The sequence below is a fragment of the Pogonomyrmex barbatus genome, unplaced genomic scaffold (assembly GCF_055798465.1).
Source record: "Pogonomyrmex barbatus isolate J1 unplaced genomic scaffold, ASM5579846v1 scaffold24, whole genome shotgun sequence".
NCBI classification, from domain to species: Eukaryota; Metazoa; Arthropoda; class Insecta; order Hymenoptera; family Formicidae; genus Pogonomyrmex; species Pogonomyrmex barbatus.
Genome location: NW_028297121.1, coordinates 860,415 through 873,362, shown reverse-complemented (window position 1 = coordinate 873,362; position 12,948 = coordinate 860,415). Strand labels below are relative to the sequence as shown.

The 12,948-nt window shown below is 36.2% G+C and overlaps 1 pseudogene; it reads left to right on the top strand.

Annotated features, from left to right (window-relative positions):
* Positions 1–5,244: 5,244 nt before the first annotated feature.
* On the top strand, positions 5,245–10,864 carry LOC148936307 (uncharacterized; annotated as a pseudogene).
* The last annotated feature ends 2,084 nt before the right edge of the window (positions 10,865–12,948 follow it).

The following is a 12,948-nucleotide window of genomic DNA, read 5'->3' as shown; positions in this document are numbered from 1 at the left end:
TAAAAGCATTTTTCCATGTAAAAAAAAATTTGTCATGATCTTCAAAGCCTAGGGAGTTTTTTATCACTATTCCTCTCTCAGGTCCTTGCACGCCCGGTCCGACACTTTATTACGCTTTTGTGCGCGTTAGGATGTGTCATGATCTTCCCGTCGAATAATTCAGTAGTGCATTTCGAGTACGATTAAGTTCCGCTTCTTCAATAATAAGCATGAGTAAGCGTTTGTCAAACGAAAAGCTGCAAAAATTACAAAAAAAGGCTAGAAAACTGCAAAAGATGCTTTCTAATCTTGAAAGTAATGAACCATCGCGGGACAATGTGGATGAGAAGAATTCACAAGAAAGTTCTCTCGATCCCGAAATTTTTGCCGACAATAAAGAAAACAAATAGGATGCAGTGGATAGTAGTAATTGACTTATTAATCTATATATACAAATCTTTATTATAAATTATACTTTATAAATCTTATTTAATATATTTAATTCGTGATGGCGAGCCTCAACACAAATGGGTATCCATATGCTATTTGACAGATTAAGCCTTACCTACCCGCTAGAAAGAGATCGGCCAAGGGCCCGATCCTTCTCGATGCGATGGCGAGCTCAAACAAGAGTTGAGACAAGTCTATATGCTTACAATGGTATTAAACTAGAATATTTTTAATGTACATATATGCGAATTCTAATTAATGTATGCGGAAAGACGCGTAGTCACCTTCAAAAAAAATCTAACAAGGGGAAGGCGCGGAGTTGGGAATACCGATTTTGAAAAGACTTATAACTGTTAAAGTATTCTATTAGAAGAGTACCTGAGTAAAAGGATAGGATGTAATATTCAGTTATTTTCAAGAAAAACCGGATTAAAGTTTATAGTATTTCTTATATACCGGCCGCGTTAAGCTCATTTTCGCCGAGATCTAGTAATTCAGGCGCTCGGCCCTGCTATCAATCTGTCGACCTAGATTCGATTCCTGTCTATTATACTTTTTTTTTAATCTAGAAAATATTTATTTATTATATTATTATGTTAAATATGTATTATTATATTATACAAAATAAAATTAATTTAATTAACAATTGTTTATATTAAAAATTTTTACTTTTAACTTCAATTAATAATTTAAAATAGTTATTATAGTAACTGCAACTCTTCTGGATGAGGAAATACTACAGGTATTAAGAGCGAATATTGCTCAAAGAAGAACTTAAGCTTCACCGAACCTTAGTAGACTGCTGGAGTAAAATACTTAGGCAAGGATTAAAAAGGACAGAAAGAGCAAAGCTTATGGAGAAGTATTGTAGGAAAAATAATTGTAAGCTTGAGAGTCCGTCTATTAATGAAGAAGTCGACAGTACTATTAACGCTCTAAAAAGAAAACTAAACGATTAAAAAAACGACTAAAAAAAGAAATAGCCTCTTTGCGTTCCCTAGACCAAAATATTTGTGGATCTAGCTTATCAGCACTAGGTTCGGTAATTACAAAGATTTTGAACGAAGATGAAGCCGGTATCGACAAGTTAGAGTTGTTGGAACAGCTAAACGACAAGTTGACTGTTATCCGATTTGATGTATCTTTTGACGGTGGCCAGAAGATCTTTTTGCTTATGGGGATAGACACAAAAAAGTGAAATAAAAGTGATCAGAAGACATGGTAGTGTCTCGGATATCAAGTCAACCGAGAACACGAGAACACTACCTGACTTTATGCGAGTCGGTGAGATGCGAACATCCGAAATTATCGGATCTCAATAACGTCTAAACAGATTAAGTTCTAAGTAGGCTTGATCGGTAGCTTGAGTTCGACTTGCATAATAAAAGTATTTTTATTTTTCTGTTGCGTGCCCTACGAGCGGAGATATAGCAAAGTCCGATTTGGAAACTTTTACTTTAAGAAACGTCGTCATTATTATCGTCGTCGCCCATGTACAGTTGCAATTTCTGTCACGAGATGTCATTATTAATCTTATCGATCCAACGGATCATCAGACTGATAAATCAGGATTATTATAGGATCTAGCGAATTAATGTTCGTTGGATTCTACAGTGACACTGATTTATCGTCTGATTTATCCGCAGTGTCCATAAGACTAATAATGTAATAAATACGCATCCATCGAAACGGACACATTAGCAATATATCTAATAAACACACTAATTTTATTTATTTGTTATATCTTTCTTCTCTCTTCTCCTAATTTAGAAAGAAATGCATAAATTATATTATATCTTCATCATTATATTTTTTGTTCGTTTTTTATATTTATCGATTTTTACATTTATATAAACATATATTTCGTAATCTCGTAACTATAGTCTCTGCTTCTTATGTCATAATTCTGATTGACTGTTATTAATAAATACGCATAACAAGAGTAAAGAAGTAGAAAACAAAAGAATGAGCGAGATAGTATGTTTGTTGCTTTTTTCCGCGTATTTGAATGGCGGATGGATGTTTATGCGCTATATTCTGTTATCTTGCAGGTAAATTCTAAGAAGTAATATGAATATGATATATATGTCATTTTGATATTATGCTTTTACGCACGCGTTTGTGCTTTTTTCCAGAAATCAAAGCTGCAAGTATTCAGATACTATGATCTGTACAGATTGTTGTGCAACTCTTGACCATATTATGGTATATTTGTTCAAACAATGTATTAAAAAGATATATTTAATCTTTTCAATGAAATTGTGTTAATAAAAGTATATAAAAAAACATATTAATAAAATTAAATTATTTTTTCAATGAAATTATTATTACACGTATCATAAATTTTTAGAATATTTAGAAAATTGTAAAGCAACATCCTTAAATACTTCATCAAATCTTAAGTAAGGAAAAATATTTAAAATTAAAGAACACAATCATATACATACGTAAAAATACAATACAATGAAAAATACATGCATTCAAAATGACATATACCTATATTTCTTCTTAGAACTTTGTAACGGAACTTTGTAACGGAACTTTATGACAGGGCCGTTACGAACCTACATACATATATATATATACATATACATAAATATATACATATATAGAAACGCTTGGCTTACTACCCTGCACTACCCATCCCGCTTGCACGTACACCACTTGCGCTATCGCAGTCGCTTGCCTATAGGTCGCACGCGCCGTCTCGCTCATGCTATCTCGCTCGCCGTGCCCCCACGCGATACCGACTCCCCGCCACCGGACCGACGGCGCGCAACGTGGGGAACGCCGGCCGGCCGAGACATCGAGACCAGATCCTATCCTGCGATCCGACTCCCGATACCGACCTAACCAGTACCTACTACCTCTCGGAGCCAAGGTTTCACTTAGCTCTGCCGGGTTTCACCGGCTTTCTCTACCTACGGGCTGAAGTTTCACTCAGCTCTGTCGGGTTTCGCTAACTTCTGTCACCGCTCCACGGGCTGAGGTTTTACTCAGCTCTGTCGGGTTTCGCCGACTCCTGTCACCGCTCCACGGGCTGAGGTTTTACTCAGCTCTGTCGGGTTTCGCCGACTCCTGTCACCGCTCCACGGGCTGAGGTTTTACTCAGCTCTGTCGGGTTTCGCCGACTCCTGTCACCGCTCCACGGGCTGAGGTTTCATTCAGCTCTGTCGGGTTTCGCCGACTCCTGTCACCACTCCACGGGCTGAGGTTTAACTCAGCTCTGTCGGGTTTCGCCGACTTCTGTCACCGCTCCTCGAGCTGAGGTTTCGCTCAGCTCCACCGGGTTTCGCCGGTTTCCGTTGCGAAGACAGGGCTCGACGTGGCACTCGACCCTGCCCGCAATACCTAACCGTCCCGCCTGACATTAGCTCGTAAGTGCACGCGATAGAGATTAAGGCCGCTAGTTATAAGTCGGTAATTCGACGATCTTTAGTTGTAACCGCGCCGTAGTGATTAAGCCGTCATCGATCGCACGCCGCACCTGTCTAGCGCTTTGCGTCAACCGCTTTGCGTCTCCGCTTTGCATCTCACCTCCTGCTGCTGCCAACTACATTGCGACATCTGGTCCTGCACGCTGTATCTATCTTTCGCTAAATAAACTTTTTCGCCGCCACTTGTGTTCGCGTACGCTTGAATCTCCCCTCCTCTCGAATCCGGACACCGACGAGCCGATCCGAGCGTCGAGCGAGGTGACCGCGTCACAACTTATCTACAAGATAATAAATTATGACGCATAAACGTCACTCACTTTCTGAAACGATCAGCAATTGTCAAACTCGCCACAAAATATGAAATCGTCGATCGCCAATTGGACGTGTGAAAAAGGATAAGTATGCTATCTCGCTCGTTCTTTCGTTCTCTATCCTATTTATTCTCGTTGTGCGTATTATAGAAAAAAAATATCAAGTATAAAAGTGTTAAGACGCGCTTTTCAAACATAGAAAGATGATTAATATTACAAAATGTTTGATATTACTATAAAATTACCTTTTTACAAAACGGTAAATAAAGGATGTAAAAGTATAATAAAATCTTTCATTCTCTATCCTATTTGCTCTCGTTGTGCATATTATAGAAAAAAATGTCAAGTATAAAAGATGTCAATTATATAAACGCTTTTCGAACACAGAAATATGATTAATACTACAAAATGTCTGATACCACTAAAAAATTATCTTTTTATTAGCTAAATCAGAACGTTCCGTTTTTTGCAAAAAGGATGATTTTATTTAAGAAACAAAATGAAAAAATACATCAATCAAAATATTGTCCATTGTTAACGATGACTTTTTCCCATCTTTCGGGCAGCAAGCGAATTCCGCGGTAAAAAAATGACTCATCTTTGGAGGCTATCCAATCAGAGAACCATTTTTCGATGTCTTCATAAGAATTGAAGCGTTCGTCAGCAAATGCATGTGCCATCGACCAAAACAAGTGGTAGTCGAAAGGAGCACAGTGTAGTGAATAAGCCGCATGGGGTAGTACTTCCCAGCGAAGTGCTTTTAACGTTTCCTTGACAAGTTTTGTGACATGAGGTCGAGCATTGTCATAAAGCAAAATCACTTTGTGCTCGTTTCATATTCTGGTCGTTTTTCGTGCAATACTCTGCACAAATAGATAATTTGTTCTCGGTAGAAATCCCCTGTAATTATTTAACCAAATTTCAACTGCTCATGATACACTACACCCTTCTGATCCCATCAAATACAGAGCATTGCCTATTCCGTTTTGGCGTCAATGTTGAGGATTGGCCGGGGCCGCAAATGATTTTTCGACGTTTGGAGTTGTCAAAATATATTCATTTTTTATCCCCAGTGATGATACGATGCAAAAATCCCTTTCTTTGTTCTCTAGCAAACAGAATTTTGCAAACGGTTTCTCGTGTTTCAAAGCTCTTGGCTTCATATGGGACCCATTTTCCTTCCTTGTAGATCTTTTCCAAGGCTTTCAAACGATCGAAAATGACAGATAGAGCACAATTTAATACTTCTGCAAGTTATTTTTGCGTTTGACATGGGTCTTCATCCATCAATGCCTGCAATTCTTCGTCTTCGAATGCTCTTAACCAGAACGCTCTTTGTCCTCCACATTAAAATCATCATTTTAAAGCGTCGAAACTATTCTCTGCATGTTTTGTCGGAAGGAGCATTATTACCATAAACTTCTACAAACTGCAGTTTTCTTCCATTTGAAGCAAAAGATTAACATTTCATTTCGCTTATTTAGCTCAAATTTCGACATTTTGTATGCAGTAAGAAACAATGTTATTGAATTGAATTGAATTGAATTAGAATTTATTTGATCTTTTCAAGATTATAAAGATTGTACATACATAAGCCTTAAACCAAATTCTTACAACAAATTCGTACAAGTACTTAACTTACAACTAACTAACTGAAACTACACTGTTCGCTATACACACACACACACACACACACACACACACACACACACACACACACACACGCGCGCGCGCGCGCGCTTGGGATCTCCGCTTCCGTCGCAAGACGTTTCCGACCAAACTCTTCCGGCACCATCCTTCCCTACTTCCCCCCCTTTCTCTCTCTCTCTCTCTCTCTCTCTCTCTCTCTCTCTCTCTCTCTCTCTCTCTCTGTGAAGACGTGTGTCACATCGCTCTATCAAAATAATGAGTTTTCATGCGTAAATAGTGGGAAAAGACGTAAAATAAATATTTCGAGTTATGTCGCCGTAGATCGAGGATGGATATGAAAGTTATCTAGCCGGGATACAGCGATCTGGATGTGAGCAGTGAATTTATTATTTGAGACATTGAAGTCTCACAAGACAGTAGACATTATACGTGGACACAATAGTGCTGTGAAAGTGAATCACAGGTGACTGATCGCTTACGCTGATACTAGCGGTTTTGGCCGGTAATTATCAGCATGGACGACGAATATGCAGAGTATCGATGCTCGGCATGTAGGAAGGCAATTAAGAGCAGAGTCGTTAAATGTAAAAATTGCCCAAAGCTTTTTTACCATCCAGGATGTGTAAATGAGCATAAAATTATCGACAGAAATCAAGAGTACGTGCCGTGTAAAGGCCCATTTGAGGAATTTTTAACTGATAGTGAGAAAGCTCCGGCACCGGCAGGGAGAGATAGGACATCATCTACAGGATCTACAGGATCTACAGGAGTGTTCACAACACCGAGCAGTGGAAATAAAGGGTCAAGCATTGATATAAAAATAGACTGGATTATAAGAACTGTGAAAGAAATAAAAGATGAAGCGATGCGTAAAAATGAAATTAAAATAATGATTAAAGAAATAGTTCAAGAAGAATTAGGAAGTGTTAAACAAGAGATGGAAAACTTGAAGAAAATAATACAGGGAATAGAGTATGGATCGAAGGGAGGAACGCAAAGAAGCTACAGTGAAGCGGTTAAAGAAAAGAAGAAAGAGAGTCTTATAATTGTTAAACCGAAATTGCAACAGGAAAGTGAAGACACGAAAAAAGTGATAAAAGATAAGGTAGATATAAAGAATATGGCAATGGGAGTAACAAAATTAAAAAAAGGAAGCAAAGGAGTAGTAATCATGGGATGTGAAACTGGAGAGGAGGTAAAAAAAGTTGAAAGAGACAGTTCAAGCTAAACTGGGAGAGAATTACAAAGTGACGGAGTCTAAATCGAAACCAAAAATAAAAATTATTAATAAAAATTTAGAAGAGATGAACTTAGATGATAATGAGCTTATAAATACGATAAAGAAGCAGAATAAAATAGATAAAGTAAATATGCGAATTGTGAAGAGAATGGTCAAAGTAAAGAATAACGCTCAAAGAAGAGGAAATGAAGAAGGTTCAATAATAATGGAGGTGAAGAGACACACGAGATGATATTGCAGAAAACAAAACTAAATGTAGGATGGAAGAAGTGTCCTGCATTTAATCACATCAGTGTCAAAAGATGTTTTAAGTGCTGGGGATATTTTCATATTGCCGAAAATTGTAAGAGAGAAGAAACATGCTGCAAATGCGCGGGGAATCATAGCTCGCGTGTCTGTACAGCGACAGAGAAGAAATGTGTGAACTGTATGTTCAAAAATCGAACATACAATTTGAAGATAAATGATGACCATGAAGCTATCAGCCGAGAATGTCCGACTTTTAAGAGGGCGTTACAGGAAGAAAAGAGGAGAGCAGGCTGGGAGGAGAAGTAGCAACTACAGAAGAAAGAAGAAATTATACTGTATACAAATGCGCAGAGTTTGATAGCGCATAAGGATGAGATTCAACATCAGATTATGAAAAAAATAAATCCTGCGTTCTTAGCATTATCGGAGACCAGATTGACCGAGGATATTGAAGACAGTGAAGTGAACGTTTCTGGTTATAATATGATATATAATACTATATAATACTAGATATAATACTAGATATAATACTAGATGTAATGCTGAGAATAGAAATACAGGAGGCGTTGTTCTATATGTAAGGAATGATATTATTTACGAGACGGTGTTAGTACAAAAATTAGAATCGAATTGTTGGTGTGTCGCGGTAGAAGTGAAAGATAAATTATATAAAGGAGTGATAATGGTAATATATCACTCACCAAGCGCATTGCACGGGGATTTCATGAGATTTTTCGAGGATATAGTAGAGGAGTTAGTAATAAAGGGTGAATGCATGGTAATAGGAGATTTTAATATAGATCTTATGACGGACTCGTTTTATGCGAAGAAATTGCAAACGGCAATGTTAAGCTTGGGTATGAAACGGTATGTTAACGAACTGACGAGAATCACGAAAGATAGTCAAACAATTATAGATCTAATCTTCGCTAATAGTAATAAAAGAGTGCAAGTAATTCATGAACCCAAAATTACGGACCACGCGTGGCTGGAAGTTGAGTTGAGTGTGAATAAAATTGAAAGTAAATATAGAGAATTTAGCGTTAGGAATTACAAAGAGTTTGATGAAGGTGAATTTGTTATGTTAGTAAAAAATAAATTACAGGAAAGCCAGGGATGGCAGTGTGTATGATGGATGTGAGTGAGAGAGCAGAAAAATTTGTCAATAGTATAGTAAATGCATTAGATGTAATGGCACCGAAGAGGAAAATTAGAATTCCGAAAGTATGGGAAAGGAAAAAATGGTTCTCAGATGTAATAAGAGAGGCTGCGGATAAAAGGGATGAGGCATTTAGGCAAGCAGTGTACGCCGATACAGAACAAAGCTGGTTGCAATTTAAAGTTAATAGGAATGCAATAGTAAAACTAATCAGGACGAAAAAGAAAGAATATTATGAAAATATGATAGATTTTAATAAGGAAAATCCTGCGACTATGTGGAAAATTTTAAAAGAAATTATTAGAGGCGAGCCAGTATGTGCAAAAGAAATAAAAGATATAGATTTTGAAATATTAGATAACATAGATTATAGTACAATAGAGTGCAATATAGCGGATAAATTTAACTTATATTATATACAGAGTATTAATAGTATAATAAAATCTATAATAGAGGATTAGTCTACAGGCGCAGGTAAAAGAATTATCTATGCTATAGAAAATATGGAAACTATGGAAAATTTTGAGGGAATCACGGTAGAGCATTTAGAGAAAATTATTAAAGGACTGCCAAATAAGAAAGGCACGGAAGAGGGAATAACTAGTAATATATTAAAAGCAACGTTTTGCGTAATAAAAGAGGAATTTGTTGATATAATAAATAACTCCCTGAGAGATGGTTGCTGTCCAGAAAGTTGGAAAACGTCTACAATAATACCGATTCCAAAAGTAGATAAAGCCAGGAAGGCGAGTGAATTTAGACCTATTAATGTGTTACCTATATTTGAGAAAGTGTTAGAATTGGTAGTAAAAGAGCAAATTGAAAGGTATTTGGAAAATAATAGTATTACAACTGAACATCAATCGGGCTTTAGAAAACACTATTCATGTGAAACAGCGATTCAGACTATTGTTGACGAATGGAAACTGATAGTCAGTGAAAGGAGAATGGTAGGGGTAATTTTCATGGATCTGAAGCGAGCGTTTGAAACGATAGATAGGGAAAGATTATTAGGGAAATTATATCAATATGGAATCAGAGGAAAAGTCCTTGAATGGTTAAACTCATATCTAAAGAATAGAACACAGCAGGTGCGATTTAATAATAAATGGTCAAAATTAATGGCAACGGAATATGGAGTTCCACAGGGATCTGTATTGGGACCTTTGTTATTTATACTTTATATAAACGATATAATCAAAGTCTGTCCAGAAGAATGTAAGATAAAAATGTTTGCGGATGATACTTTAATATATGTGAATGGAGAAAGTAGAGCAGAATTAGAAAGAAAAATGAATACGATGTTTGTTATAGTAGAAAAATGGATGAATATAAATAAATTAAAAATGAATGCAGGGAAAACGAAATACATGATAGTTAGAAGTATAAGAAAAGAGCTAAGAGGTAATATTACGTTGAAATGCTTGGATGGAACTGAGATAGAGCGTGTGGAAACGATGAAGTATCTAGGTATAATTATTGACGATAGACTTCGATTCAACGACCACTGTGATTATATGCTAAAGAAGATAGGGAAAAAAACGAGTTTTCTCAATAGAATAGGTAGTTCCATATCGGCTTACACCAGATGCACGGTATATAAGACAATCATAGCTCCTCATTTTGAGTATTGTGCGACGTTGTAGATTGACATGTAGATTGAAACGCAGTTAAGCAAATTGCAAAAAGCGCAAAACCGAGCTATGAGAGTCATACTGCAGTGTAATAAATATACCAAGGTGGAACATATGCTGCAAACGCTGCAGTTTATGTCCATAAGACAGAGGCTATATTATAATGTGTGTACGTTTATCTTTAAGGTTGTGAATAACATGCTACCGGAACAATTAAAAGATCAATTAGAGCTAGTGGGGAGTAAAAATGATAGACAAACGCGACAAACCGGAGATATTATAATAAGATTTCGTAGAACAAGGAGTGCACAAAAAAGTATGTTCTACGAAGGAGTAAAAATGTACAACGCGTTGCCAGCCACAATGAAAAGATGTGAAAAACTAGAAATGTTTAAGCGAATGTTAAAAGAGCATATATTAAATATAATTGAAGTGTGTATCATGTATTTGCAAAATAGCTGAGAAAGCTAAATAAAGTCTAATCAATCTCTCTCTCTCTCTCTCTCTCTCTCTCTCTCTCTCTCTCTCTCTCTCTCTCTCTCTCTCTCTCATATTACGAATCTTAATCTTATGACTATATTTTTGAATAATTATTTTTTATGGCGGGGAAAAGGAATACAACCATATTTTACAACATATATTATATATGTTTATTTCTAAATAATTTGAATACATTTTGATTTAAGTATAAAACTTTTTTATTTACATTTTTTTTTAGAAGGATATACAATGCTATATATATAAATATTTAAATTGTTTATTATGTTTGATTACAATAACAAGATTTCCGTATAACAATAATTACAGTAAAAGAAATAGGGCTCTGTGAATGGCGCGATAAACAGTGCGCAGATTGATTGAAATTATTTATTTTTATTCTCAAGTTTCCATACGTTTCGGCTCTAATAATTGAGCCATCCTCAGTGATACATTTTTGAAAGTAGCAAGGCCGAACTTCATTTATCTCTAATTCATGTCTATTTTTTCTCCCAAATCTATTTTTTATCATAACTTCTATTGTTATTATTTTTTAAAGATAATATTTTGACACAATGTTAGCACAACCTAGTATTAATATATATATAATGCACAACCTAGCACAATCGAGAAAATTAAAAAAATCGCAAAGTGGGGGGCTAGCCTAAAATTTTTTTTCATTTTTTATGACATTTTTCACATTACGGTTTTAAAATTCGAGCACAATGTAGCACAAACCTAGCACAATTCAGCACAACTCTCAAAATAAGTTATTTCTAAAAGTGGGGGGCTAACTTCTAATAGGTCCTTTAATCGACTCCAATCGGCATTTGACGACTACAGAAATTGGACATAATCTCAACATTGATCAATCAACTGTTTCGAGACATTTACGGAAGCTTGGGATGATAAATAATCTTGATGTTTGGGTGCCGCACGAACTGAGTGAGAAGAATTTAATGGACCGAATTTTGCGAAGCTTACGATTTGCTGCTTAAACGCCATCAAAACGAATCATTTTTAAAGTGGATGATCACTGGCGATGAAAAGTGGATTGTTTACAACAATATCAATCGAAAAAGATAATGGTCGAAGCGCTCAAAGGCTGCTCAGACGATCGCAAAGGCTGGATTACACCCGAAGAAGATCATGCTCAGTATCTGGTGGGATTGGAAAGGAATCGTCTATTATGAACTGCTGCCACCCAACAAAACGATTTATTCGACCAAGTAGTGCTCACAATTGGCCAAATTAAAGCGAGCAATCGATCAGAAACGGCCCGAATTGGCGAACAGAAAGGGCGTTGTGTTCCACCAGAACAATGCTAGACCACACGGTTCTCTGATGACTCGGTAAAAATTATTGCGGCTTGGATGGAATGTTTTGGTGCACCCACCGTATAGTTCGGACCTTGCACCTTCAGACTATCACTTGTTTCGGGCACTACAGAACAATTTGAATAACAAAACCTTTAGTTCCCTGGATGTTCTTAAAAACCACTTAGCTGACTTCTTTGCCCAAAAATCTCAGGACTTCTATGAAAGAGGGATAATGAAAGATGGCAGAAAGAAATTGAACAAAATGGAACATATTTAGTTGATTAAAACCGCTTTTTTTGCTAAATATTTTGCGTTTGAAATTTACTCGATTTTCGCTATGAAATTATGCATAGACCCTATATATATATATATATATATATATATATATATATATATATATATATATTGTCGCGTTCGCGGCGTTACTTCCCGAGATCGCGATACTCGGCGGAGCGCTTTCGGAAAGGAAGAATACTGTTTAAAGAAAAGCTCGCTCTTTATTAAACCAACGGTACAACGGTACAGAAACGCGTCCGGCCACCGCGGAATCTGGTCGTGAAATCTGTAAAACAGTCGGAAAACGACGCGTTGCCAAGGGCCGATCCTCTATTCAAACTCTTATCGATTGATATTGATTAATTTCAGCAGCGCCGAACGGAACACTGCACGGCCGCAACAATATATATTGCAAAAAGTATCTATAAAATACTAAAAAATATCTATAAAATACGTTTTGGGACACTATCTCTTAATTGTTTAATTATTTTTAAAATATCTTGCAAATAAATTATTGTCATTGCGATTTTTTAATAACATATTGAAGACTCAAATTATACAATTGATATATTGGGTTATTTAAAAAGTCATTGCGTTTTTTTCGATGATTTTCAAGACCGATCATTTTACATAAAGAATTGATATTAATTAATGATGTATTGCCCACTTTGTTCGATGACCTTCTTCCGGTAAGCTTCATGATTCCATTCTCGAAAAACTTTCTATCTTTATTATCAAAAAACTGAATCAAATATTTTTTATACTGT